General features: G+C 51.3%; 1 protein-coding gene and 1 long non-coding RNA gene across 2 annotated transcripts in view; one reads left to right on the top strand and one right to left on the bottom strand.

Annotated features, from left to right (window-relative positions):
- The window catches only part of DLGAP2 (DLG associated protein 2), a 784363-nt gene that overhangs the window by 449157 nt on the left and 309382 nt on the right, over positions 1-25824 (bottom strand).
- On the top strand, positions 3849-9535 carry LOC109498680. The gene is made up of 4 exons (XR_002155529.2): positions 3849-4062; positions 7167-7374; positions 7511-8056; positions 9280-9535. It is a non-coding gene; the product is annotated as an uncharacterized LOC109498680 (long non-coding RNA).

Here is a 25824-nt window from a genome sequence, read left to right as displayed (position 1 = left end):
GCCTGCCCGTTTCATCATGAACACATCCTTCTGTGGTTTTCTATGAGAAATTAGGACTGTTTCTAACCACGACTGGAAATGAAAGTGGGAGCCTACACATTCATGGTGAGGTCCAGCTTTTTTAAACCAAAAGCTTGGGGTCTAACAAGCCATTCGTGAAAACAGTTCCCAAGCCCCGTCCCAGGGTCATGAAACATCCGCAGCATGTCGCTCGCTCACCGTTACTTTTGGGAAGTCGCATTTTTGAAGCATCCTCACACTCTAAGCATCTAAGACCTAAGACCCTAAGCATCTCCCACTGCTTAGGAAATGGGCCACAAGGAAAACACTCCCTTCCGTCATTCAAGGTGAGGAATTTGGAAGTGATTATCTCTACGTGGTTCATAAAAGCCACTTCAAACTCTATCAGCCCACTGAAAGGCCTGTCACTTGAGACAAGATGTTCGTTCGCAGCTGTTAAGACTGCTCAAGGCACAGTCTCCTCTGCCCAGCTGGCTTCTGTAGCTGCCTTTTCATTCTCGCAATTGGCTTTGGAGCTAAAGGTTTTGCTCAGGTGCTCCCAGAAAACAATGACTTACATCTATTCATTCAAATGCAAAACAAAACAAAACCCCACTCCTTTGCCTAGGAGAAGCTCCCGCATTAAGGTTTGGTTCCAGCTTCGTTGAGCTGTATTTGAAAAAAAATCGTGCATATTTAAAGTGTACAGCATGATTTAATATGCATGCACACTGTGAAGTGATCGCCACAACCAGGTTAACTACACACCCATCACCCTACACGGTTACCTTCCTGCTGTGGTCTCCTCGTAATGTCTACTCCCTTAGCAACGTGCAGCTCAACAAGGCAGCACTGGGGTTTCAACAGTCCCCAAGCTGAGCGTACATCCCCACATCTCATCCCGTAGCCTCTGGCCAACACCTCCTGACCCTCTCCCCTCTCCAGCCCCTGGAAACTCCCATCCCCTCTCTGATTGTATGAATCCAGCTTTTTAGATTCCACATATAAGTGAGATCATACGATTTGTCTTTCTCAGACATATCTCACTTAATGTAACACTCTAGCTCCATCCATGTTGTCACAGACGGCACGATTTTTGTCTTTCTTATGGCTGAGTCATATGTCACTGTGTGTTTACACCACAGACCTACAAGACCAAGAGCAGGAATAAAACTTTTGTAAAAAAGAAATGCAAGAAAGCTATATATGTAAAGGTGCTAAAATCGCTGGGGAAGGAAATCTTTTGATGTTGGATTAGGAAAAACAATGGATGGTCAAATCAAATCAAATCAAATTAAAATGAGGGATTACAGGATAATTTTATGAGGAAGTTCTTTAGTCCGAAAAGTCATAATCAAAGTTTAATCAAACAGAGTTCTTTCCTTTCATTTTATTTAAAATTCTATCTTAGAATACTCTAAACTTTTTTCACTGCAATGTGGTTAATACAATTTCTGACATTTGTGATGCTGGAATAAAATCTGGGTAACAGACCAACTATATACAAAACCACATGACTTTGTCATCAGCATGACAAAAAGAAGGTCCAGGCCCTTCTTAATCCCAAATAAGCTTTATTTTTTAATGTTTATTTACTTACTTTGAGAGAGAAAGCACAAGCAGGGGAAGGGCAGAGAGAGAGGGAAAGAGAGAATCCCAAGCAGGCTCCGTACTGTCAGCGCAGAGCCCAACGTGGGGCTCGATCTCACAAACTGTGAGATCATGACCTCAGCCGAAATCAAGAGTCCAACACTTAATTAACCAACTGAGTCCCCTAGATGCCCCTCGAATCAGCTTTACAATTTGGGAGGGGCAGTCACAATCCCAGAGATCTATTTTTTTTTTATTAAGTTGGACTTAATTTTTCCAGAAAGTAAATATTTATTAGGTGTCAGCCTAAATGCCTTTTATAAGAAAAAATAAAACAGTTTTTTGTTTATATATGAACACATATTTCTCAGGATGATTTCTCCCATCGATAACACACAGAATGTTACCATCATCCTAGTTCAGCTTCCTTTTACAGAGAGATGACTTTTTTTTAAATTTTTTAAATGGTTTTGTTTATTTTTGAGACAGAGAGAGACAGAGCATGAGCAGGGGAGGGGCAGAGAGAGAGGGAGACACAGAATCCAAAGCAGGCTCCAGGCTCTGAGCTGTCAGCACAGAGCCCAACGTGGGGCCCAAACTCACAGAGTGTGCGATCATGACCTGAGCTGAAGTCAGACACTCAACCGACTGAGCCACCCAGGCACCCTGCGAGATGACATTTTTAGTAATCTTCTAAGTATACTCTAATACGGAGAGCTACACACATATAAATTACGTGTATAAATGTGTTGCCAAGAAACCCACCAAATCGGTATTGATTGCTGAAACCTGGACGTGTTTGGATGCCTATTAGCCTTTTATTCATCTTTGAACCACCAGGAATGTCCAGGAACTTACTGTACTGTCAGGACCTGACAGTAGGACTAGCTCCACCTGTCCACCAGAGGCTCCACACCGTGATGCAGGAGGTCCAGGATTGGGCACAGGCTACAAAGTCAGCTGATTATACGAGATCCTGCAGTAAATACTACCAACAAGAAAATAAAGATCCTACGAAATTTACAAGTCAGTTGTCAAAAGCACCACTTTCTATTTCTACAACTTATGTCTTTTAGATACCACAGTAGCTTTCTACTCTAAGGCAAATTGCTTGTTGCAATAAACACATAATCAAAAGCTGTCCTTCACTGTGAGAGATCACTGTACTACCCTTCTCACATCATCTGGGAACAGCTATTCAATCCTTGTTTTAGTCTATGTTGACAGTTAAATGCAACCAATATTCTTTAATTGTTGGCCAAGCTTAGATACAACTGATACTCTCAAATCCACAACAATCTGGCTTCTGAACAAACATGGAAACATTCTACATAAAATATTCGTCAATCAAAACCAGTAGGCTATTAAAAGAGCATCATAACCAAGTAGGGTATGTCCCAGAGGCAGAAGAATGACATGGCATTAAAAACAAAACAGCATAATTGATCAATCAAGGGGGAAAACATGCTTCTTATAATAGATGGTCCCCAAGAAGCATAAAATTCGAAACATATTCTTGATTTAAAAACAAAAAAAAAACCAGAAACCTCTTCGCAAGCTGGAAATCAGAAGAAACGTCTGCAACAGAAGGGTGACCTACCAGAACGCCAGCAAGCGCTACGTTTAACGTGAAACGCTGGGAGCAATCCTCATGAAAGCTGCTCACTTTCCTAGGAGCACGCACACGCACGCACACACACACACGTGCGCACGCCCATGCGCACACTCGTGCACATGCACACGCTACCCCTTACTCAGTAGAGGCTGCTGAGGGAATCTCTGAGATCCAAGGGAAGCAGTTGAAAGCTTCGAATTTTCCCTTCCAAGATTGGATTCTTGCTTTTATTCTTTTACAGGATGAATGTATTTCATATTTCTTACATAATGAAAATACATAAATTGCCTCAAAATTAAGGAAATCAGCGTGCACATCTTCTTCGGGAATCATGAGCCGGTGCAAACATGCGGTGCGAAGGTCTTGGGAGCCTTGTGAAGGTCACGTCCCAGGGCGGCAGAGGCCCGGCAGGAAGTCCACCCACCCAGAGCCTGTTGGCAGCGCTCTGCAGGGAGCCTCTCCGAGGGATGCGCGCAGCCGGCCAGAGCCACGGGGGTCCATCTCCAGTCTCCTCGGGGTCAGGAGGTGCTGCTCCTGCCTGGCTTCTCCCCAGAGTGGCCGCAGGGATGTCACCAGCCTATCCCAGGCCACCGACTCAGAGAAGATTCCGGGCCCCTGGCTGCCATGGTTACAGCCACGCTGATGTGGGTCTTGGCCCTGCAGCACTTTACAGCTCCCGGGGAAAACCCAGCGGGGATGGTCCCTGCTGGCCTTGCGGCCAGGTGTGGCTGCTCCCCAGGGAGTTACTGGCGTCCGCTTTTACATAAAGGACACAAGGAACCACAGAACTGACCCTGTCTCCCTACCCCATCCAGGCTGGATTCACCTCAAACCAGCGCAGCGTTCTGTCTTGTTAGGTCAGTTCTGTCCATCTTACACACTGTTTCCCTTTGAATGTGAACCCTTATCTCTGGGCTGTCCTTTATTACTTTTTGAATAAGGGATAATTAAAAAACAAGTAATGTGGTATAGCCATACACATATAGAAACGGCGTAACATTAAAGCTCCCGTCGTTTGAAAATCTACTTCTGCAAATGATGCTTTTTAAAGCAAGGGAGAGAAGGGTACACTCGCTGACTATAAATATTAATCATAGGTAATTCATTGGTTTCGCTCTGTGCCAGGGAGACTGCTCCCTGTAAATCTCGCCGGACTCACATGAAGTACTCCAGACGCAGGAAGCACAGAACACAGGTTGGCTATGGTTTCAATTAGCAACGCCGTGCGATGGATATTCTCCCCTTATTTGACAAATGTGGGGTTCTGAGGCTCAGGGAGTTTACGGCCTGTTGACCTCAGGGTCAGCATGGAAATCGAGACTGCTCTGACACGTGCGTCTGTCCGTCGCAAGGGATGTTTCTCTCCTATCAATCAGGCAGGACAGCCGTCCTCACGTAAAAACATGTACACACAAACATGGGAAACACAAAACATGCCCAAACCCAAATCTGCCCGTGCTCCCAGTTACAGACACAACTGTTTGGTTGATCTGGGAAAACAGAGTACAATGAAATCAATGGCACAATGTGTTTACCCACCCAGGCGCACTGACGATGTCTGCACACGGTACCACAGGACCACTAAGGCAGCGACCCTCGGCAGTGAGAATATTATCAAGATGTTTCCCTGCAGTAATTCACGAAACTTCATTAGAATTATAGGTGCAAATGTTAGTGATGGTCCCTGAGTTCCAAAAAAGCACAAAATTGCCTTTAATTTTTAATCACTTTTACCTTCTAAGAGTAACCAAAAGAAACACTTGACTCGAATTTTCACATCTGCGCACAGAGAAGACGGGTCAGGAGGTGGACTTGTGAGTTCACTCGGATCTGCTGATTCTAGAAACACGCCTCTGATGCTTGCCCGAAACTTGCAGCATCATGGGGGGCATCGGCATTGTTTAGCTGCACATAGCCTGACCAGACTCGCGGTATTTCCAGTATTTCTGCCCAAGAGCGACCTACATTACGCTTTCAGGGCCTGTTTTCAATAAGGACTGAGCAGAAACTATGAAAGCCTCGGTCCCCCACTCTTTAAAACAGTTAACTCTTAACGCTCTCTTTTTTTAGACAAGCTCAGGAGTGTTGAGTATTCAGGACTCTGGAAAAGGTCACTAAATTCTAGTGTCCCAAGGTCTCTGACACACACCCTTAAGTGTACAAAAGAGCAAGCAGCCAAACATGAAGACGGGGCCGCTCCTTTCTAAAGGGAAAGCTATCAAAACAAAGAAGCTGGTTGTTCAAACAAAAGAATGATGATATTCTGAAATGTTTTGTATGGTTTATTCATTATTGAAAGAGTCAAGGGGTGCCTGGGTGGCTCAGTGGCTTGAGCGTCCAACTTAGGCTCGGGTCATGATCTCACGGTTTGTGGGTTCGAGCCCCACATCGGGCTCTGTGCTGGCAGCTCAGAGCCAGGAACCTGCTTCGGATTCTGTGTCTGCCTCTCTCTCTGCCTCTCTCCCATGCTCTATCTCAGTCTCTCTCAAAAACAGATACGCATTATTAAAAAAGAGTCAAAAAAAGAATTCATATCTTTTGAGTCAGCTTAGACTCTATGGAGCCTCAAATGAGGAACCCACCACCCCACTTCCTACCTGGGTGGCCCCCCGGTCACAGACAGGAATATTCTGCCCAGCTGTCCCTGTCTCAAGTCTCACTAGGTCTGTTCCACACTGCCAGCCTCCCCACGCCCAGACCCCTGCAGACCAGCTGCCTTGGACTGTGTGGCCCCCAGCCCTTCCCCCAGCTTCCAGAAGCTCCCGGCCAAGGTCTCCATGCGGGGAGACCATCTGCAGTCCACCGTGTGCGGGCTTTGCTTCCCGTGATAGGCAGGATCCTGCACGCGGCATGCATCCATCAGTGGCATTTCTCATTGATGACTAGCTCTCCCTCTGTCCTAGGGGTGCCGTGAGAGCCAGCGGTGGCCAGCTCTGCACACAGCTGTTGCCCAGCAAAGTGCTTACAACACGGAGCTGCTTAAAGAGTTTATGGCCAAACTGGAGACGAACTCCAACACCATGGAGACAGGACTGACAGACACCCGGGAATTCCATCTGCCCAGGGACTGAATGCTTTTCAACAACATGCAATAGAGCCTCTGTACACATTTGTTAGGAGAAGGAAGGGAGAAAGGAGGATGGATGGATGGCAGGAAGGGAGGGAGGGAGGGAGGGCAGGAGGGAGGAAGGAAGGAAGGAGGAAGGGGGGAGAGAGGGAAGGAAAGGAAGGGAGGGAGGGAGGGAGGAAGGGAGGAGGAAGGGAGGGAGGAGAGAGGAAGGGAGGGAGGAGAGAGGAAGGGAGAGAGGGAGACAGGAAGGAAGGAAGGAAAAGGAAGGAAGGAAGGAAGGAAGGAAGGAAGGAAGGAAGGAAGGAAGGAAGGAAGGAAGGAAGGAGGAAGGAAGGAGGAAGGAAGGGAGATGTCCACAGAGAACCTGGTTTGAAAACATGGGTCCTGATTCTTCAGGACACCTGTGAACATGTACACTACACGTAGGGACTGGGTGGGCTACTTTTGCTTTTTGTTTTATTTTCCTAATCCAGCATCGGGTGTCAGACCAGAGCCCTCATGATACAAGTTACAACTGCATATAACAAAGTCCAGAGGCGAGCGGGAGGTGGGATCAGTAAACAGGACCACGTCACCAGGCATCCCCTTGTGCTGGTGCACATGGAAGCTGCTGTCACATGTCCTGCACGTGTGTGTCACTCAGTGGCTATCCATAAAGAGACGTCATATGTGGAGAACCTCAAAAGACCTCCATATTTTAAAGATCAGCATCTTTTTGAGAATGAAGAAACCATGTGGTGAAAATTCACGGGCCTCCCATAGCCATGCATGTCCGAGTGGGCAGTTCTTCCAGCTAAACACAGAACCCATGGCACCACTTGTGCCAAGAATTTGTCAATTTGTATCAAACATCCACACGACAGTCAATTTTCTTTTCTCGTTCATCCTCAGACGTGTAAAATAAAACCACGGACCTGTAGAGCTGGAAGGATCCGTGAACTGAGAGCAGTATCTGGAGAAGGGTGCAGTGGGCGGTGGGATGCCGTCCCAGCTCACCCGTCCCACCCCTGCCTGCCCATCCATCCAGGCCTTGCAGCCCGCACACAGGGCTGTCTCACTCCCTGCACTGCTCTGCCTGCAGATCTCCGGAGACTTACAGGTGAGGCAAAAAGGGGATGCCTTGCAAGTTTAAAATGTGTAAATGGGTCAAAGTACATTCCAAATACAACAGCCACTGTTGTATGATCTTTATCTGATAACACGTAAAAACATAAACTACTTTGTTTTTATACTAGATTTGAATGAGACCGGACAACAAGAGGAAACGTTTTTTTTCCAGAGCTGAGCTGGCTTCATTTGCATATGATTCCGGGCAAGGGGTTCCGCTGAACCCCAAGACAATCTAGGGCTTGTGATTACTGTGCCGTATGCAGTGCCTAACACTGGCTGGAAAAGAAGTGTAATTCTATTATAGGAAATCCACTTCAAGTAATGGAAGAGACTCATTTTTCCATAAGAAAACGTTTGATCAAGAGCTGAGTATTCATCAGGGATGCAGTTGAATTTCAATTCCAAAGCTGTCACCGTAATATTCCGGAGCCTTGCAGCCCCAAGTGGACACGTACATTTATAGATCTTGCGGGGGATTTTGCAAACCACAATGGCAGTAATGGACGACGCTCGCGGGGAGTCATAAAGGAGCTCAGTGTGGTCACGGCCCAGGTGGGATGTAGTACCACGGAAACGCTAATGCCCATCTTGGGAAAGTGGACCCCATGTGCCAGCAGGGCAGCCGGTGACGGGAATCCAGGCCAGCAACCGGGACATGCGGACAGGAGACGGTGAGAAATGGCCCTTTAGCAGGCGGGCCTGAGGACGGGGACCCGGCAGCATCACCGGGAACGTGTCTGGGGACCAGGGCTCCCGCTCACTCTTTCTAAGGGGCTGTGCCCACGTCACAAATGACACAAATGGCCAGAGGAATACAACATGCGGGACACGCAGGTGTTTCACGTGACACAGATGGAACCCATGAGACGCACACGACGTGTCAATGATGAAACCCGCACACTTGCTCACAGTAACAGCACAGATCGGCAGTGCAGGCTCTGCTGATGGGGGGACACCGCAAGATGACAGGGTCAGACGTTCCAGCTCACAGCTACACACGGTGATGACTGAAAGCTGGGGGGATGTACTAGTAATCGCTCAGTGAGCACAGCTCACTTTATAGGCCCACCTCTCAAACACCTATGGGGGGCATCCTGTCTCCGGCCCGCTGGGAAGCCCCTGGGAGACTGATGATGTCCCGGCCACCCGTGAGGCACAGTGGGGGTGGACGGACAGATGGACACGCAAGGGTCTCCCCACGTAGACACCTGGAGCCCCGCATCCTCAGGCCTGGCACCCCCTTTGTCTCGGCACAGGATGGCAACCCGGGCACCTGCGTCCTCACGTGTGCGGGGGTCAGATGAGCTGTGGCATGTGCTTTACAAGTGTCAATGCTCAGACTCCAAAGGCAGAAAGGCCTGGAGACCCCGTTACCAGTTATTAAGCAGCCAGGGGAAATCAGTGCTGATGCTGTTAAGCGTCATTGCCTCTCTCCAAAAAAACAAGACGAGAGAAACCGTACCTTCCCTCGCTCTACCTGGGAACATATTTCCTCATTATATGGTCTTCATTTCAAAGGAAGAAAGTTCCTTATAAAAGAATAATTTTACACAAAAGAGAGAGAACTGAACCAGTGTTCTGAGGAAAAGGTGATGTTAATGCTTAACACTGTTATTAGCGGGGGGGGGGGGGGGGGGGAATCACTATTATTAGTGACTGTTAATACATTTACAAAGTATCCAAAAGAAACTCTTTTAGGCTGTATTCCAAAAGAGGTGGAGAGAGACACAGGGACCCAGAGAGAGACAGAGACACAGAGAGACAGAGGGCAGCAGAGGAAAGAGAACAAATACAGAACTACTCCTACTATTGTTTTTTCTTTAGGGAATGAATAAAAGGTAATTTGCAAAGTACTTGAAAGGCTCACTCAAGTTTACGATGATTGTTCTCGCAGGCTTCAGTGCAAATATATGACACATACTATCTTCAGCTCGGAGTCGTGGGGGATCGCAGGCGGCCGCTTGGCCCACGCTCTGGAAGACCGTGGAGCATGTGCACCTCGCAGGGGAAGCGCCCGGGCTGTGCCTGTCACCCACCCCACGGGGACAGAAATCAAACAGAAGAGAACCACCGGATGAGATTTACGGTAACAGAAATCACTGCTCGCTAACTTTTAAGTTAGGCTCTGGAATACAAAACACAGTTCTGATTGAAATTGGTATAAAAGCAGATTAACAGGGATGCCTTTCGGTCCCCGGTTCATAGAACCATCAAAAGCACTCGTTCAAAGATTTCAGGTCAATACCTCTTTCCTGGTGGCCAGTTTGGACAGAAAAGATTCAAATCCACCTGGAACCTCTGGCCCCACCCAGTCTGCGCGACAGAGCGGAGGGCACAGGTGCATCGGGCTCCCGCGTCTGTCCCTGAACCACGAAAACTCCCCGGTGTACTGAGTCCTCCGGAGTGGCTGTCACTCTTGTCCCCGAGCTCCCCCCAGTTCAATTCAGAGCCTGACAGATGTTTGCAATCACATCTGAGGGGATGGCTGGTCAGGGAAATAGAGAAATTCTGTTTTCAAGATTGAATTAAACTTAAAAAGAAAGTTTCTCAAAAAGGCGGGGGGGGGGGGTCCCACCATCTTTTACCCAATAAACACCTGTCACAGAGGATTAGTAGCTTTGGTGAGAGGCAGAAGCCAGCCAGGCGTGCTTTTGAGAGACAAGGGGACCACATAAAGCAGGGAAACACACGCGAACACACGCACCAGGAGCAAATGTTTCCTACGACAAAACTGTCAGAAAGGGAGAAAAAATATTTTTCTTAACTGTAACTCAAATAAGCAATTCACTGTGGGGCAGGGAGCCTGATCTTTGTGTAGGATCCATCCCTGGCAGGTGGCTGTACAAACAGGTTCCCAACGTGCCACCTTCATTCTCTTTCAAACGACCCACCAGTGAGGACCGGCCGCTCAGGAAAACAATCCAGAATCTGCTATGTCGCCTGCCACCCCAAGGCTTTTGCTACCCTGACCAAGGTATCCGATCCCTGACCTGGGGGGAAAGACCAGGATGGGTCATCTTTGTTTCAGAATTTCATATTCCTTCTCTTTCTGGAAAAGCACGAACATGCGTTGTTTTCGGTACACACGTGCGTGAAAAGAGCAGGCACGTGGGCTTCAGAATGCCGGGGGAGGCCAGTGCCACCGTGGCCTGGACCCCTGTCCTCAGCCCACCGAGCAGAGGAGCCAGGCTGCCATGGTTTACAGGAAGAGCTGGCACTTCATCACCACTGGACGCTCTCACGCAATGCAATGGAAGGGGCGACGTGGGCTCGTCCGCTGTCCCACTGGGTTCCTCTCTCTGAACTGAAAGTCCAGGATTGAAGGCAACGACCCTTACGGCCAGAGCACCTTGCACGTCTGGCCTGTGACAACAGCAGTGGGGGGGGGGGGGGGGGGGGCGATGGTGCGACTGGAACAGCTCTGTGTCTCGCTCAAAGCTGAGCCCAGGGAGCCAGCTGCTGGCCCTGTGCGGGGAGCCTTGCTGGAAACGGAGCATTCGGCCCCTAGGCGGTCAGGCCTGCTTTGCCACCCGATTCCGGGCCACCCACCAACGCCCTACGGGCATCAACAGGTTCTGAAGGGAGGCCTATCACGTCCTCCTTGGCCGTGGTGGCCGCCTGGAAGGGAAGACTGCCACCGCGTGGGGTCCGGACGGCCCACGTCCCTGCCGGCCAGAGAGGCCTGCGGAGTTGCCTGACCCCGGCAGAGGGTGCGTGGGCCGGTCCCCCCCCCCCCACTTCCCCCTCCCCGGGGGCTGTGTCAGCGCCGAGCCGGCAGCAGAGACCAGCCGGGCTGAGAGTCGGCAGGTACGTTCCCCTTAGGGCCACTATGCCAGCAGGGCTCCGAGGACATGGGCCCTCACTTCTCGCCCCCGGGAGGGGACAGCGGCGCCCGGGGGAAGGAGCCGGCCGGCAGCATCCAGCTCTCCCCGCACGGAGCCTCAGCCCCCTCACGTCCAGCACGGGCCCCCGTGGACTGCGCTCACCACACACGAGCCTCCGCGAGGACGTGGAGAAGCCGGCGGCACCTGGGGGACAGAGAGCACGGTGGCGTCAGGGAAGCCCCCCACGCGTACATGGCGCTTTCGACTCTGGAGCTCCCAGGAGACAGCAGATGGCGGCGCACGGAGACTGCGGCCGTGCCTGTGCCGGGGGACATCACGCCACGGGCACGTCCCCGGGCCCTCCCTCGCTTCCCACTCGACGCGCCCACGACGCGCAGGCCGGTGGGACGGGGCCAGGCTTACTGCCGACTCGGGAAGCGAGGAGCGCAGACGCCCAGCAAGGCCGCGACGGCACGGACCAAAACGGGCACGTGCTCCGCGCACCAGCGTGGCCAGGCATCGTCCCCGCGAGGCGCGGGTGAGCAGTCGCACGGCTGAGACATCCGCACGTGACTTGGGACCCGACCGTGGCTCCCGCAGGCCATCTACGCACAACCGGAACTCCGTGCAAAGAATCGCAACGTTTGTAACGGGACCGATGGCAAGGGGTCAGAACCACTGACTGGACCGTTGTCCCTCACACTTTGTCTGTTACGTGGGGTCAGCCGGCCAGGCACGTGCATAGTCGCTTACACGGCCTTCGCGAATGGTTAACACCCGACCAATTCACCTCAGTAAATGTGAGTCGATTCCTCACGAAATAAAACTCACTGGAGGGGTCAGTGTCGCTTCAAAGCAGATCTGGCTACCGCGGAAGGCAGCGCCGTGACGAGCTCACCCAAGGATTGGCTCCCGCCATCTCGTCCAGGTGAGGATCAGAGAGGGTCTCGGTCCCCAGGCCGCGCACAGCTCCTCACATCCGACAGCCCCAGGGCGGAGCGTGGCTGTGGTGAAGGAGGCTGGGGATCCGTGGACTCGGGCCCGGGTAGCTGCTCTCCTGTGGCTCCCGTGGGCTTGTGCTCGGGGCTTGCAATCCCGCCCTCCTGAGGAAGGAGCTGGAAGAGGTCCCGCCCCCGTGAGGAAGGAGCTGGAAGAGGCCCCGCCCTCCTGAGGAAGGAGCTGGAAGAGGTCCCGCCCCACTGAGGAAGGAGCAGGAAGAGGCCCCGCCCTCTTGAGGAAAGACAAGGAGGCGGCCCCATTCTCCTAAGGAAGGAGCTGGAAGAGGTCCCGCCCCCCGAGGAAGGAGCAGGAAGAGGCCCCGCCCTCTCGAGGAAAGACAAGGAGGCGGCCCCATTCTCCTAAGGAAGGAGCTGGAAGAGGTTCCGCCCTCCTGAGGAAGGAGAAGGAAGAGGTCCCGCCCTCTTGAGGAAAGACAAGGAGGCGGCCCCATTCTCCTAAGGAAGGAGCTGGAAGAGGTCCCGCCCCCCTGAGGAAGGAGCAGGAAGAGGCCCCGCCCTCCTGAGGAAGGAGCTGGAAGAGGTCCCGCCCTCCTGAGGAAGGGCCAGGAAGCACTGGCTCCGTTTGCTTCCATCTGCACAATTTTATGTTTTCCTGACACTGCTTTTGGATTATAATGAAGCCATTTGTCCCAGGCAGGAGTTTTGCCCTGAAATGAATTATGCTTTTTTTGACAGCTGAATGAGCACCGTGAGCCAGCAGAGCCCCCTCAATGCACCCAGACGGCCGTGGAGGAGCCTGAACAGAGAAGAATAAAGCAGACCCCCCGAGGCCTGCACCCCACGCAGCCCAAGACCCCCCAGGGGACCCTTGCCTGCACTGCTCGCAGTCCACTTACGTGGAGCCGCTCCTCAGAATCCACAGCCCTCACACGTGTCAGGGATGCATCTTAGGGAGCAAAGCAAGGTGCACCGAATTGTGGTTGGGGTCCTCGCTCCAAGCCCCCTACTCGGCCAGCTGAGCCTTAATGCTGAGGGCTGAGAGATAGCATGAAAATCAAAGCCACTGAAGATCAAATTAACCCATTATCCTTTTCAACATATATCAAGATTAGGGAATTTTCTTTATAATTTCATTGGGTCTATTCCATCTGGAAAAGGGTATGTACTCATTAACCTTGATTTTAAAATGTTTTTTCCATGTTTGCATTCTTGATGTATGTCTGCCTTTCTAAAAAACAACTTCAAAATTGAACAAACGCTACCCACGACGGTGACCTGGGATGTCATGTGCTGAAATGGGTGCTGAGGGGCTCAGGTAATGACCGTGCGCACCTGCCCTCGTGCAAGTCATCTGCCTGGAGTCGCCGTGTGCACAACGTGCCCCTGGCTCTGCTCTACGCCCTGCCCTCACTCTGGCAACCTCACCAGGAGGAATTACAAAGCCCCGGAATCCAAACTCACCCCACACGGACTCCGTCCAGAACGCCGGTTCCTGATTTTACTCTTACCTACTTGGCTCATGCGTTTATTGCTAGTTCCTGCCACCTTATGCGTGTGTGCCCACCTTTATTCACTCTGGGTCTGACACTTATAATCCACGTTTTATTACATGTTTCCAACCTTGAACTTCAGAGCTCTTGGTGGAGAGAAGCCTGTGCATCCTAACATTTCAGTAGAGGCATCCCCACATTGCAGGACGTTGTCACGTATCTGCTCAAGAGCACGTGGATGGCTTCTGCCCTGGGAACATTCCTGCAGCACCATGCTGGAGCCGGGCTGTGCTCACAGGGCTGCTTCAAGAAAACAGGTCAAAGAGATGATGTCAGGTTTTCTGAAATCTCTTCTTGATGATGGGCATCAAGAAGGTAAAATGGTTGTGCTGAATTTTCAAACCCCGTAAAACCTTTTAGATCCTGTGGGAAAGCTCCGGGTTTATTTGAGGACTATACAGCAGGTTTATATTTCAGCTTTCCTTTGGCAAAAGAAATCCTGGCATTTCCCTTTTGCATAATAAGCCAAAAGCTACTGGCTGCTGATGGGGTTTGCTTTGGTTTCTGTGTCTTCCCATCAGCCATATTTAGATTCAACTAATTTTTATTCAGTTCCTAGCATGTCCCAGATATTTATTGGATATTTTCAAATACACTATCTGCCCCATTCTCACTGTGGAAAGGGAACTCAAAAAATAAGGTAGTGTTCAGAGCCTCCTGTCTGGGGCACGGCCCCCAGATTATAAAATTTAACTCAAACCCAGGCTTTCTGACTCCCAAGTTTGCCTCATCCCCAATCCACCAGATGCCCATTAGAATGACATTGTCGACTCACAGAAGCAAGAGAGTCAGTGGGACATGTTGTGAAGCTGCAAGGGGAGAGAGGAGCAATCACCCTGCAAAACGGCGGCAGGCGCCCCTGCGCACCACACATCACACACTCTGCGTGCAGGCCCATGATGCTTCTGTGTGGGGCAGGGGACTGCGGAAAACTGTGTGTGGTCGGGGACCGCAGAAAACAGTGTGGGGCTGGGCACTGAGGAAAACTGTGTGTGTTTGGGGACGATGGAAGACCGTGAGGGGCCGGGGACTGTGGAAAACAGTGCGGGGTTCGGGACCATGGAAAACCATGCAGGGTCAGGACTGTGGAAAACACGGCCATCTGCTGACAGGCTCAGATGACCTGAACGTTCCCCCATCTCTCTTCAGTTGAGGCCGAGGCTGGCGTCCATCAGTGGACATGTGTCCCATCTGGCGTCTAATGGACTCCCCTACTCAAAGCTGTGCTCTCGGGCACCACAAAGCCCAAGCAGGACTCAGGCCTCCAGCACTTCCAAGAGCACTGCACAGTCCTGCCGCCTGCCCGTCTGGGGAGGCTGATGATTCTTCGGTGCTGTCCACACAGTGGTTCCCTGGTACTGAGTCCACAGGTGACACTCCCCAGGAGGCTCTTCTGGGATGTCTGACCCATCGTGCCCCACTCTGAGAAACGGAGATGTTGAGCATACCGAGGACATCCTGCATAGATGACGGGGCCATCTATGGCCAGATGTGACCAGAAAAGGACCCAGGTCAGATCCCTCTGAACGGAATGGTAACGGCATAGTTTTTGTCATAAAATCTCAAAACCACCAGGATGGCCACTGGCTTGAATTCCTATACAAGGAGCACCAGCCCCGATGAAACGTAGCCAGTGGTCTCTCTCCTGGGAGTCTCTGGGCAGCACGTGTATCTCAGAGTGGCTCCTGCATTTCCTTAATTATTTGGATTCTATCACTGCCCCCAAGTAGGATTCCTAAGACCTCCCCTGTACTTGCAGCATTTTACAGAGTTTCGAATCGCTCCTGCAGGCTTAGGTGCTGCTGCAAGCTCTCTGCACACACGCACTGCCTTAACCCTCACCACCACCTGGAAGGGCAGGACTCTAGTCCATCGGGCCACGGGCCAGGTGGCTCACAAACAAAAGAAATTAGTTTCTCGCAGTTCTTGGGGCTGGAGGTCATGGGGTGAGACCCTCTTATAGGCGGCAGACTCTGGCTTTGTCCTCACATGGAGGAGGGCCTGGGGCTCTGCCGAGGTCTCTTCTCTAAGGACACTGATCCCATCACGAGAGCCCCACCCTCATGACCTCATCTTCCCCCAAATCACCCCCTCCTGACACCATCACATGGGGGGCCCCACCCTCACAACCTCATCTCCCCCCAAAGCCCCACTCCTGACATCATATGGGGATTTAAGATTTTTTATGAATTTTGTGGAGGCATAAACATTCAGTCTATTACAGGTTACTATTATTGTCCCAATTATCAGAAAAATCAGAGTCTCCCAGAGGTTGAGAAACTTGTTCAAGGTCACATGGCAAGGAAATGGTGGCAGGACTTGAACCCAGGTAGGCTGGCCCCAGGATCCATGCCCTTCCCTCTCTCCTATGCTATTCCTCCTCAGAACTGAGGGAAATTCTTTCCAATATTGTTCTGGGGAAGCAAATGGGCACTGAGACAGACACTGTGCCAAATCCTTCCACGTTTTCTTTATGCTTAAATCATTTTGCACAATTCAGTCACCTCTGTGTTCACAGTGCCTGCCATGGACGGGTGCGGGGACCTGTGAGGCGCAGCAAGACAGAAAAGCTGTAGGCACTCATTCTGAATGAGCTGAGCCTATTCAAGGGGCTCCCCTTCCAGAAGGGGCGGCCCTGCGGTGTTGAGACACACGCACCAGGACCGTGATCCAGAACCCGTCTCGCTGGCGGTGGGACAAGTGTGCTCAGTGAGGTCCTTCTCAGCCAGCGGACCCAGCATGGCTGTGCCAGCACATGAGCCGGTCACCCGGCCAGCTGCACAGCCACCAAGCCTCATGCACCAGGGAGACCAGGGGCGGGGTTGTACCCGTGCCCATCCCAGGCTCAGACAGCAAGGCGTGAACTCGTGGGTCGTCACACCTCTTGGCAGTCACCGGGAGAGGAAAATTGAAAGCTACAATGAATAAGCCAAGTGCCCAAGGAGGTTCCTGCAGAACCTCAGTGGAATTCAGCTGAGAGTCTTCCTGAACACTGAAAGCAGGTATTTGCCATTGTCTGTACTTGTCACTGTTTTCCCCTAATTCAATGGACACCACGGCTGTCAGCCTCCTCGTGTATCAGATGAAGACTGTTTTCAGACACGTGCTCACTCACAAAATCACCTCACGCTGTCACCGTCAATTACAAAACTCTGTCGTAACAAACTAGTGGAAAAGACTACTCAAAAGGTAGTTATAATACGGAAATGCTTAACTTTTGGGAAAACTCACTTTACTTTCTTCTTCCCATTTCCCCATCAACTAGCAAAAAGGCAGAAAACCTCACCATGTCCTTGAGTTTGGGGACCACCTAGCGGAAAGTGTCCAAACATAGATGCAATGATTAGACTGAATATTTCAGCAAAGTCACCCCCCGAAATTTCTTCAGTCCCTTCTTCCTGCCTGAAATCCTGACTCTGCATGGTGTCCACAGCTGTCTTACAGACCCATTTCCCATCTTCTATTGTGATAAAATACATATAACATAACAGCTACCACTGTAGTGTTTTTTTGGCCGTGGACAGCTCGGTGGCAGCCATTTCATCAGACTGTGGACAGCTGCCACTGTCCATCCACAGAGCTCATCTTGCAGGACCAGCACTCTGTCCCCAGTGAACCCCCAGCCCACCTCCTCCCCAGCCCTGGCGCCCCCTGCCACCCTCTCTCCATCTCTGCAGGTGTGCCTCCACCAGGGGTCGCCTGTGGGTGGAACCACACGGTGTCTATCAGCCTGTATCTGTCCATTTCCCTTGGTGCAATGTCCTCGAGGTTCACCCTGTTGCAGCGGGTGCCAGGATTTCCTTCCTTTTCGAGGCCGAATACCAGTCCACTAGGCATACACACGCATTGTGTTTATCTATCCACCCTGGGGAACACAGGCGGCTTCCACACCTTAGCTCTTGCGCACCACGTGGTTGTGAGCGTGGGCGCAATGGACACCCTTCATACAAGTGCAAAGGATGGCCTGACATTAGGGCTGTTTCTTCAAAACACAGCAATAAACGGGCAAGAAAATCAAGCTGGGCTTTATGGCCATCTTCAGAAAACTCTCGAGAAGCCACGATGCACTCAAAGTTCACCCCGTAAGGGGGTCACCTCCGGAAGAAGAGCAGAGCTGAGCACTGGTTCTGTGGGCGACAGCCCAGGTGCTGAGCTTTACAGAAACCACAGCAGGTCGCCCTGCAGGTGGACATATGGCTCTGGCCCCCTCAGGAACGTGGGGTCTGGGTCAGAAAGCTTCTCTCCAAACCTGGTGAGGGGACAAAGCCATACCAGGGGGGTGGAGGGGAAGCAGGGTTCTTGGCACAATTAAAGCAAAAAATTGCAAATAATACACATGACCAACGAAAACAGCCACCCCAGGAAAGAGTCAAGGGAGAGAAGCCTGCATCAGAGACCACGTCCTGCAGAAAGCTCACTCAACAGCAGACTCACCAGTCGGCGGCCTTGGCAATCCCACCTCACATCGCCTCTTGAAACCAGGGGACCATGAGAGTTTCCACACCACGGACGCACTGACGGTCGCTGCACAGGGCTGCGGCTTTGCCAAACCCCAGCTCAGACGTGATCCACACAGGATGACAAGCCTATGCCTCCGGGCTCCTGACGGCCTTGCTGAGCTCCGCGCCAGGGGCACTTGTGCCAGGCTGCCCCATCTGATGGAGTCTTAGCAATAGCAAGGACGCCTGTCACAGCACCTGGATGCCCACAGGTCACATGTCCCCAAGCTCTGACCCTCCTCTTGGCCTTTAGTGAAAGGGGCCATTGGCCCAGGGTCAGCACTGTGCCAGGCACAGTGACGGGCACCCTCACCAATGACCCTCCTGTCATAGACTGTCTCCATTTCACAGATGACAAAACGGAGCCAAAGCCACAGAATGGTCAAGCTGCTCCTGGTCACCATGCTTTAACAATACCGCAAACTTTTATTTTTGAGGCACGTGTGATAATTCCCCAAGCTGAACACTTTATTGGGAAGGAAAATCCATTTGGGGGCACATTTAGCTCTGTGTTCTGGATGCAGTGGACAGATCTGGTCTGATCGACGGTCTGGCCTCAGAGGCTAAGACCCGTCCCAGAAGAAAAGATGTCTCAGATGTTGAAGAACACGTGCTTCAGGAGCCTCCCTATCGTATTCACCGTGGAGTCCCCATGGCTGTGTTCTCATTTTAAAGCTTCCCCCTGAACGCGGCCCCGACAAATGACAATGGACAGATGCTGCAGTGATGCCCTCGGGGACAGGTATGTTCAAACCCCGCGTGTCCCCCCACCCGCCACATCCAGCTCCTGCCTCTGCAGTTCCCTCCAGTGTCCCTGAAGTTTGCTAGACAAACCACAAAACATGAGTGTGGCAGTGCACAAGATGAACTTCTGCACACAAACTACTTGGAGACTCAAGAGCGAGAGGGAGGGCACCATGGACGTGTCTGTCCCACGGCCTCTGTGGTCGCCCTGGAGGATGCCTGCAGGGCACTGGCATCTGTAACTGCCAATTCATTGATGAATTAGAAATGCTGTGAGCCTTTTTATATTAGCTACCTTGACCTCAGAGAATGATCTGACTTTCTAGGTTATTTACAATTAAATCTTATTCTCTGTCTAGAGAATAAAAAAAAAAAAACCCTCTCAATCTCATTAAGAGTTAAGAGAGTTATCTATCTTCTGGAACTGGGTAGGACGGAGTGAGTGGCCCTCATGCGGCGGGGTGCAGCGACAGCCCCCCCCCTGCTCAGGAGCTGGGGAACCGCGTGGCGTCACAGATGACGGCACAGAGCCGGGGACCACAGAACGTGCCCAGGTCCTCCAGGCGTCTTCAATGCAGATCATTACTGGATGGCTCCCAGGCTGGGGAATTCAGGGTGGTCCTGAGGCACAGTCCACGGGCAGGGCGAGGACACTCAGGCCCGGTGTCTGGGTTCCAGTGCAGACGTGGTGGGAGCCTCTAGAGGAACCCCCGGTGCCTGGACAGCGGTGGGGAGGACGGGAGCCCCCCGCCTAGGAGCCCTGCAGAAGCATCGCTATATGGAGTGTGTGCTCATGTGAAACATTCACACAGTTGCACTCAGCCTTGTGTGTACAGAAGGTCAGCGTGAAGCGTCCCCACAGGCACTTGGTGAATAAACAATTCTGTTCGTTTCACTATGTGTGTGCCTGCCAGCAGCCCCCCATGCAGGCAGTGTTCCCTCTCTGCTGTTCTCCCTTGGCCACAAAGTGCCCAGAACCAGCTTCCCCGGGCTTTAGGGCACAGGAAAATGACAGCTGTGCCTTCCTCAGGCTCAGGACTTCTCAGCTCCACGTCATAACGGGCAATATCATTCCCACGGGGAAGGGCTCCCTTGTGCAGTGTGGCTGACGTGGGTGAGCACAGGGCCATCCGTCCATCTCAGGGTAAAATGCGGGCACGGCCAAGCGTGGTGGCCCTCCAGCACGCCCACAGCCACGCCACTGTAGCCTCGGCCGCACCCGTGACCTCTTCTCCCTCCCTCCCAGGTGAGCCAGCAGCGGGGACTCTCGCTCCGCCAAGGAGGGAGCCCTCACTGGTCTTCAGAGACCCTGCAGATGGAGGAGGCACTAGATGTCTCTCTCACTCTCTCTCCAGCAAGGGATGCAACCTAATTAAGGGTAATTAATCCAGCAGCAGACACGGCTGGTCCCTGAGGCCACGTCCCCGGCAAGCCTGGCCTGCACGGTAACAAGACGTGGAAGGAGATGGCACTATGGGCTTCGGGATCGGTGTCTCCTGAACCCCATGCCCTCAGTGTGGCCCATCAGCCCTGGGCCTTTGTGAGGCACAGAGCTCTGTCAAGTGGCCACGTGTGACGCCCTCCTAGAGGGGTCTGGACTGCTTCCCGACCGGGCACGCAGAGGCTCGGGAGGCCAGAGCACGCGGTCCAGATACCGACGTGCTCAGGGTCAACTAAGTGATGGTTCAGGTGTCTCTGATGGTGCTCCTGCTTCCACATGCACCACGAGCCTCCGTGGCTACAGGGACTGTGTGACTCAGCCCACCCTGGTTCCGGACGGACCCACCACCAGCTACTCTGTTCTACTTTCAGGGCAAAAACCTCCCCTTTCATCCAACAAATAGGCCTGATGGTGTAACAGCGGCTGCAAGTTTTTGTGACCTCTGGGCAGGGAGGCGCCGGGGGCCAGGGGACTGCCCGCCTTACCTGGCTCTGAGGGCCTCCTCTCAACAGCTTTAGAAAGGAGGCTCCGGGATTTGAAGGTTTCAGATTCCGCAGACAAGTTGTAACACGAAATGGCGTCGCTCAGAGCACGTGATACTGGATTTCCTGATAATTTTATCAGGACCTCACAGAAGGAACACGTTCCTGTGCCTACCCTTCAGGAGAACTCAGGTCTACAAGATGTCAATAGCAACAAAACTTCCGAACAATAATACGGTATTAAGAGAAATGATTCACGATCTCTGAAATTATACTTATGGCTCATGTTGTCATTCGAGAGACTCCATTTCCCTTCCCTGATTTCATAGCTGACACACCAATCACACTGATGTAAGACAGATATGTATCTGTTTCTATATGTATACATTTACCAAATATGTGATTTTATAATAGATATGACTTTATAACATATAATTTTAGAACATGATTTTACTTAGGGATATACATTGTTTTTTTACCTTTTTTCTCATTTTTTTTTGACAATTCAATTATTTCTCTGTCATGTGATACATGCTGGCTATTTTTGTTTGTTTAGTTTTGCTCCTGAACATTTTGTGTGTGTGTGTGGTAAAATATACACAAAATTTACCACGTGAAGCCATGTTTAAGGGTACAGTTAAGCGTCATTACGTACATTCACACAGTCGCGAGACCAACCCCACTATCCATCCACCTCCACAACTTTTCCATCCAGAACTGAAGCTCTGTCCCCCCAGACATGGACCCCACCCCCATGCCAGCCCTAGTGCCACCATCCCCGTCCTGGTCTCTGGGGACGTGCCTGCTCCAGGGACCGTCCGTGAGTGGAATCAGATAGACTTGTCCTTCCCTGGCCTGTCTGTCCCTGTCCGGTTTATCTCACCGATCACAACATCCTCAAGGCCCATCCGTGTCACAGCAGGTGTCAGAATCCCCTTCCTCTGCAAGGCGGAGTAATGTTCCATTTGTCAAGACTGGCTTTTAATGCCCATCCCATAGACACAGACATGCCATTTTCTTACCCAATAAAAGAGAAACCACCTTTGAAAAGCACTAACATTAAATGTTTAATAAAAACCCTTCACAGGAGCTTTAAGAGGAAGCAAAGTGTCAGTGTTGGCCCTCGGGATTTCCCGACAACGGAAGAATTGCGCGTTCGCTCATTCAGCACTCACAGGTGGGCAACCCGCCCCAGACAATACAACTCCGCCGGTCCCTGGCCTGGGACCTTCCGTGCCCCCTGCCGGTGTGCCCAGCAGCCCCGCAGCCAGCCCCTCGCACACGTCAGCTCACTCGGCGGGAACATCGTGCCGTGGCAAACCAGGGCAGACCCCGGCCCTGGGGTCCGAGTGACAGCCACGTCTGTGCTCCCGCCCTCAGGAGGCGGATGCGCTGGCTGACACCCGGGAATCCTAGAGATGCCCATGGGCAGAGCCAGCACAGAAAACCGCCCCCACAGCAGCGGTCACCGCAGACGGTGCAGGGAAGAGAAAATGTTTTGTGTTCTTCAGTTTTAAAACAAAGTTCACACCGACAGCTGTGAAGCAATGGAAACATTTTGGTTAATATGGGCTGCTTTAAGAAATTGATTTTTATATGCTATTGCCTGTAAGAAATTTGAATCATTTTTCAAATTTAGTCTGTCTCTGCAGAGCATGTAATTCCTCAAATGCACATCTTTGTGGCCTCTCTCCTGCTTAGTCACGTACAAGCAGAGGACAAGGTCATGGGAGCCAAACTACTGCGCTTACCTCCACAGGTTACTACACCTGTCAACCGTGATGTCTAAGCACTACCCTCCAGAACACGCCCTCTGACTTCCTGCTGCACCTTTGTTTTCTTGTATCAGTCTTGCGACAGAGCATAAGTGATATATTTTTATTGAAATAAGGGCCTTGAATGCAAGTCGATGCATATTAGAAAGACATTATCTAAGTTTAAGTGAATTATCTTCAGAATGCCAAAGATCGGGTAATGATACAAGACCTGCACTATTGCTAAATACCCTACGCGCTAATCATCACTGTCTAAATGTCAGGCTACCTTTGCTCAGTGAACCGACTGATGTAAAACAAGCTCTCTGCTCAGCTCCTATGGGAAGCCCAGTGGCAGGCTGGCAGATAATGTTCTGCACCCCTGGAGCCTGCCTCCACGTCTCACATGGAAGCATTTCATCAACCTATTCCTTCGTGTCCTTCTGGAGCTCTCTGGGGAAGGGACAGGGTCCCTCCCATCAGGAGGAAGTGCCACTGTGAGCACATAGCAGCCTAGACCGTAAGCTTTACCATTGGTAAACCAACATCATCTCCAGTGTAACCCTCGGCATACAGCAGGAGCTCAAAAGTAGACACGGCTTCAGAAGTGACCAAACACCCCGCTCTGCACAACGCACCAATCACTCCTTGTTTGCTTTTTATCGTTGTGAAGCTTTTCACGCTGCGAACAGAAAATATTAATTCCCAGAAGCACTCGGGGAGAATTTTGTAGCAGCTACTACAAGGTCTAAAAGAAAGAACAAATCGAATGAAAATTTCAAGGCACATAAGAGCTTGAGAAAGCTAGGTACCAGGAATGTCAGCAGTGCTAAGAACTTATTTTCTTAAGTTTTTGGCTTCAAAGAATCTCTTTAAAATGTCATACTTATAGTATTTTCTACAATGCGCATTAGCCCCAGAGGAAATGGTCATGAAGTGTCCCCCTGTCTCAAATGGACAGCTGTTAAAATGCACGCCCTCCCACCTACACACTAATCCACTAAAATCACATTGGTGATTTCTATAATGTCCGGAGCAAGAGAAGAACAAAAAGGTGCATGTGTATAGACTGGAGGCAGGTCACGGCAGGTGCAGAGGCTGTCTCAGTGTGCTGAGACACTTCTCCCCAAGGGCCCGCACGACCCTGGCGCCCTTCCACACTTTCTGTGCCTTGGCAAATATTCTCAAATCTGTCTACGAGGGTGTGAAAGTGCCTCCCTGCGTGAGATGCCCTTTCAACAAGGAAGGGTAAGCCAGAGGCACACCCCTGATACCCCTGCATGTTCTAGAAGTCCAGTCTAGAGCCGGAGCCGAACGAAGACTGCGCTGGCGTCTTGTCTTATTTACCGTTTCACATCTGAAATGACTTATTCCAATTTAGTTTTCTGAATCTCAGAATGTTTTTGTAAACAAATTGGTGTGGGTAAGTTTCCCTGAGGCAAGCGCAGAACAGCTCTGGCATTGGGCTGGTCTCCAGGGCCTGTGCGCTCCCGGGGAGGGAGGGGCTCCTAGAAGGTTCCAGATGGTGTCGGTTTAAAAGAGAGCCAGATCTCTGTTCCAACATGAGTGTAAGTCATTGAGGGGTCTTCAGGCAAAAACCAGTGAGAGCAGCAAAACAGGAGGCAGGAAGGTGGGAGGCCAACTGACTGCGTTACTACCAAGAGCTCAGCCTGCGGCCAACCGGAGAAAGAGCGTGGCAGCGAATACCTGCTCAGGTCTGTGCGTTTCATGCAGGCTCCATTCTGTACATGACGCGGGCTCGGCTGCACCAGGAGGAAGCTCTCCAACACATGGTGGGTGGGCGTTTCTGCTTCACCTCTTGTGCCGCGTAACACGGGGACTCCCCGAGCTCCTGACGACACACGTGACCCGGAACACACGGGACACATGGGCTCTGTGGAGTCACAACCCAAGTGTCCGGGGAGGAAGTCTAAGTTGACAATCTTTTAATCTTGTAATAAGCGTCCCAGGTGTTTCTTATGATACGAGTTTGGGAAATAATCAGTCTACTCGTTTGGCAGCAGCCAAGGAAAGTCGGCCAGGATGCAGAGTGGACAAAGCGCCCACCAGCACCCCAAACCCAGCGCCCCCCATGCCCTCTGTGTATTAGGGAGAAGAGTCAGGGTGACATCATTTCCAAACAAACCTGCTTTTAAAGAAAAATGTGTCAGGGCGTCTGGGTGGCTCAGTCGGTTGAACGTCCAGCTCTTGACTTTCGCTCAGGTCATGATCTCACAGTTTGTGAGTCCGAGCCCCACGTCGGGCTCTGTGCTGACAGCTTGGAGCCTGCAGCCTGCTCCGGATTCTGTGTGGGTCTCTGTGTGTCCCCTACTCCCAATGTCTCTCTCTCTCTCTCTCAAAAATAAAAAAATAAACATTTATTTTTGTCTCACGAAGCATTTTCTTCATTTAACATCCAGATCTTGATGACTGAAAAATAAACTTTTCTTTTTCAAAATATGCAAAGTTCTCTGAAGTTGTTACACATTCTTGGTGTCAGATTCACCTGGAGCACACTCCCCGGGAAAGGCAAGCAAATATTTGTTCTACAGACACTGCTTAGATGTCTCATGCTTAACATCCATACAGAAGAATGAATTAACTCTTACTAACATATGTAATTGCTTTCTTACCCTTTTACTCTGGATTCCAGGATTAGAACTTTGTTTTTAATACTGAAAGAGGAAAGAACATTGTAGAATGTAGGCCCGTGAGTTTCCTTCCTCAGCGTGGGACGATTTTGCCCGGACGCCTGATAAAGGTGAGGATGGCACTACTAATCCCAGCTTGCTGTGTGCAGTCACATGGGGTGTCCTCCAGAGCTATCTTCAAAGGTGGGCGCCCACACCCAGTCCTAAGGTCTAAATACGTGAGACTCCCAGGAAGAAGTGGCCAGGAAACAAGTTCCAAATTGTTTTCTATTCAGGAACCCCTGTGACATCAGCCCCAGAGCCCTGACAGAGGACCCAGCAGATCCCCGACCACGGGAGGCAAGTGTGAGCAGTGAGTGGGGGCGGGGGGAGTCTGCCATTAGACACAGGTCAGGTGTCAGGGAGTCCAGACAGAGGGGCAGGGCGGAAGGACATGTGTGTCCTCCCCTCCATACAGGGACTCCGATAAGACTGTTCCGTTCTTCCTAAAATTGGTCCGAAGCCACCATGGCTTCTGTTCCCGTACTTTTGTGCC

This window comes from Felis catus, chromosome B1, assembly GCF_018350175.1.
Source record: "Felis catus isolate Fca126 chromosome B1, F.catus_Fca126_mat1.0, whole genome shotgun sequence".
In the NCBI taxonomy this organism is placed as follows: Eukaryota; Metazoa; Chordata; class Mammalia; order Carnivora; family Felidae; genus Felis; species Felis catus.
Note: the sequence above shows the minus strand (reverse complement) of the source record. Positions and strands in the feature narration are given on the sequence as shown.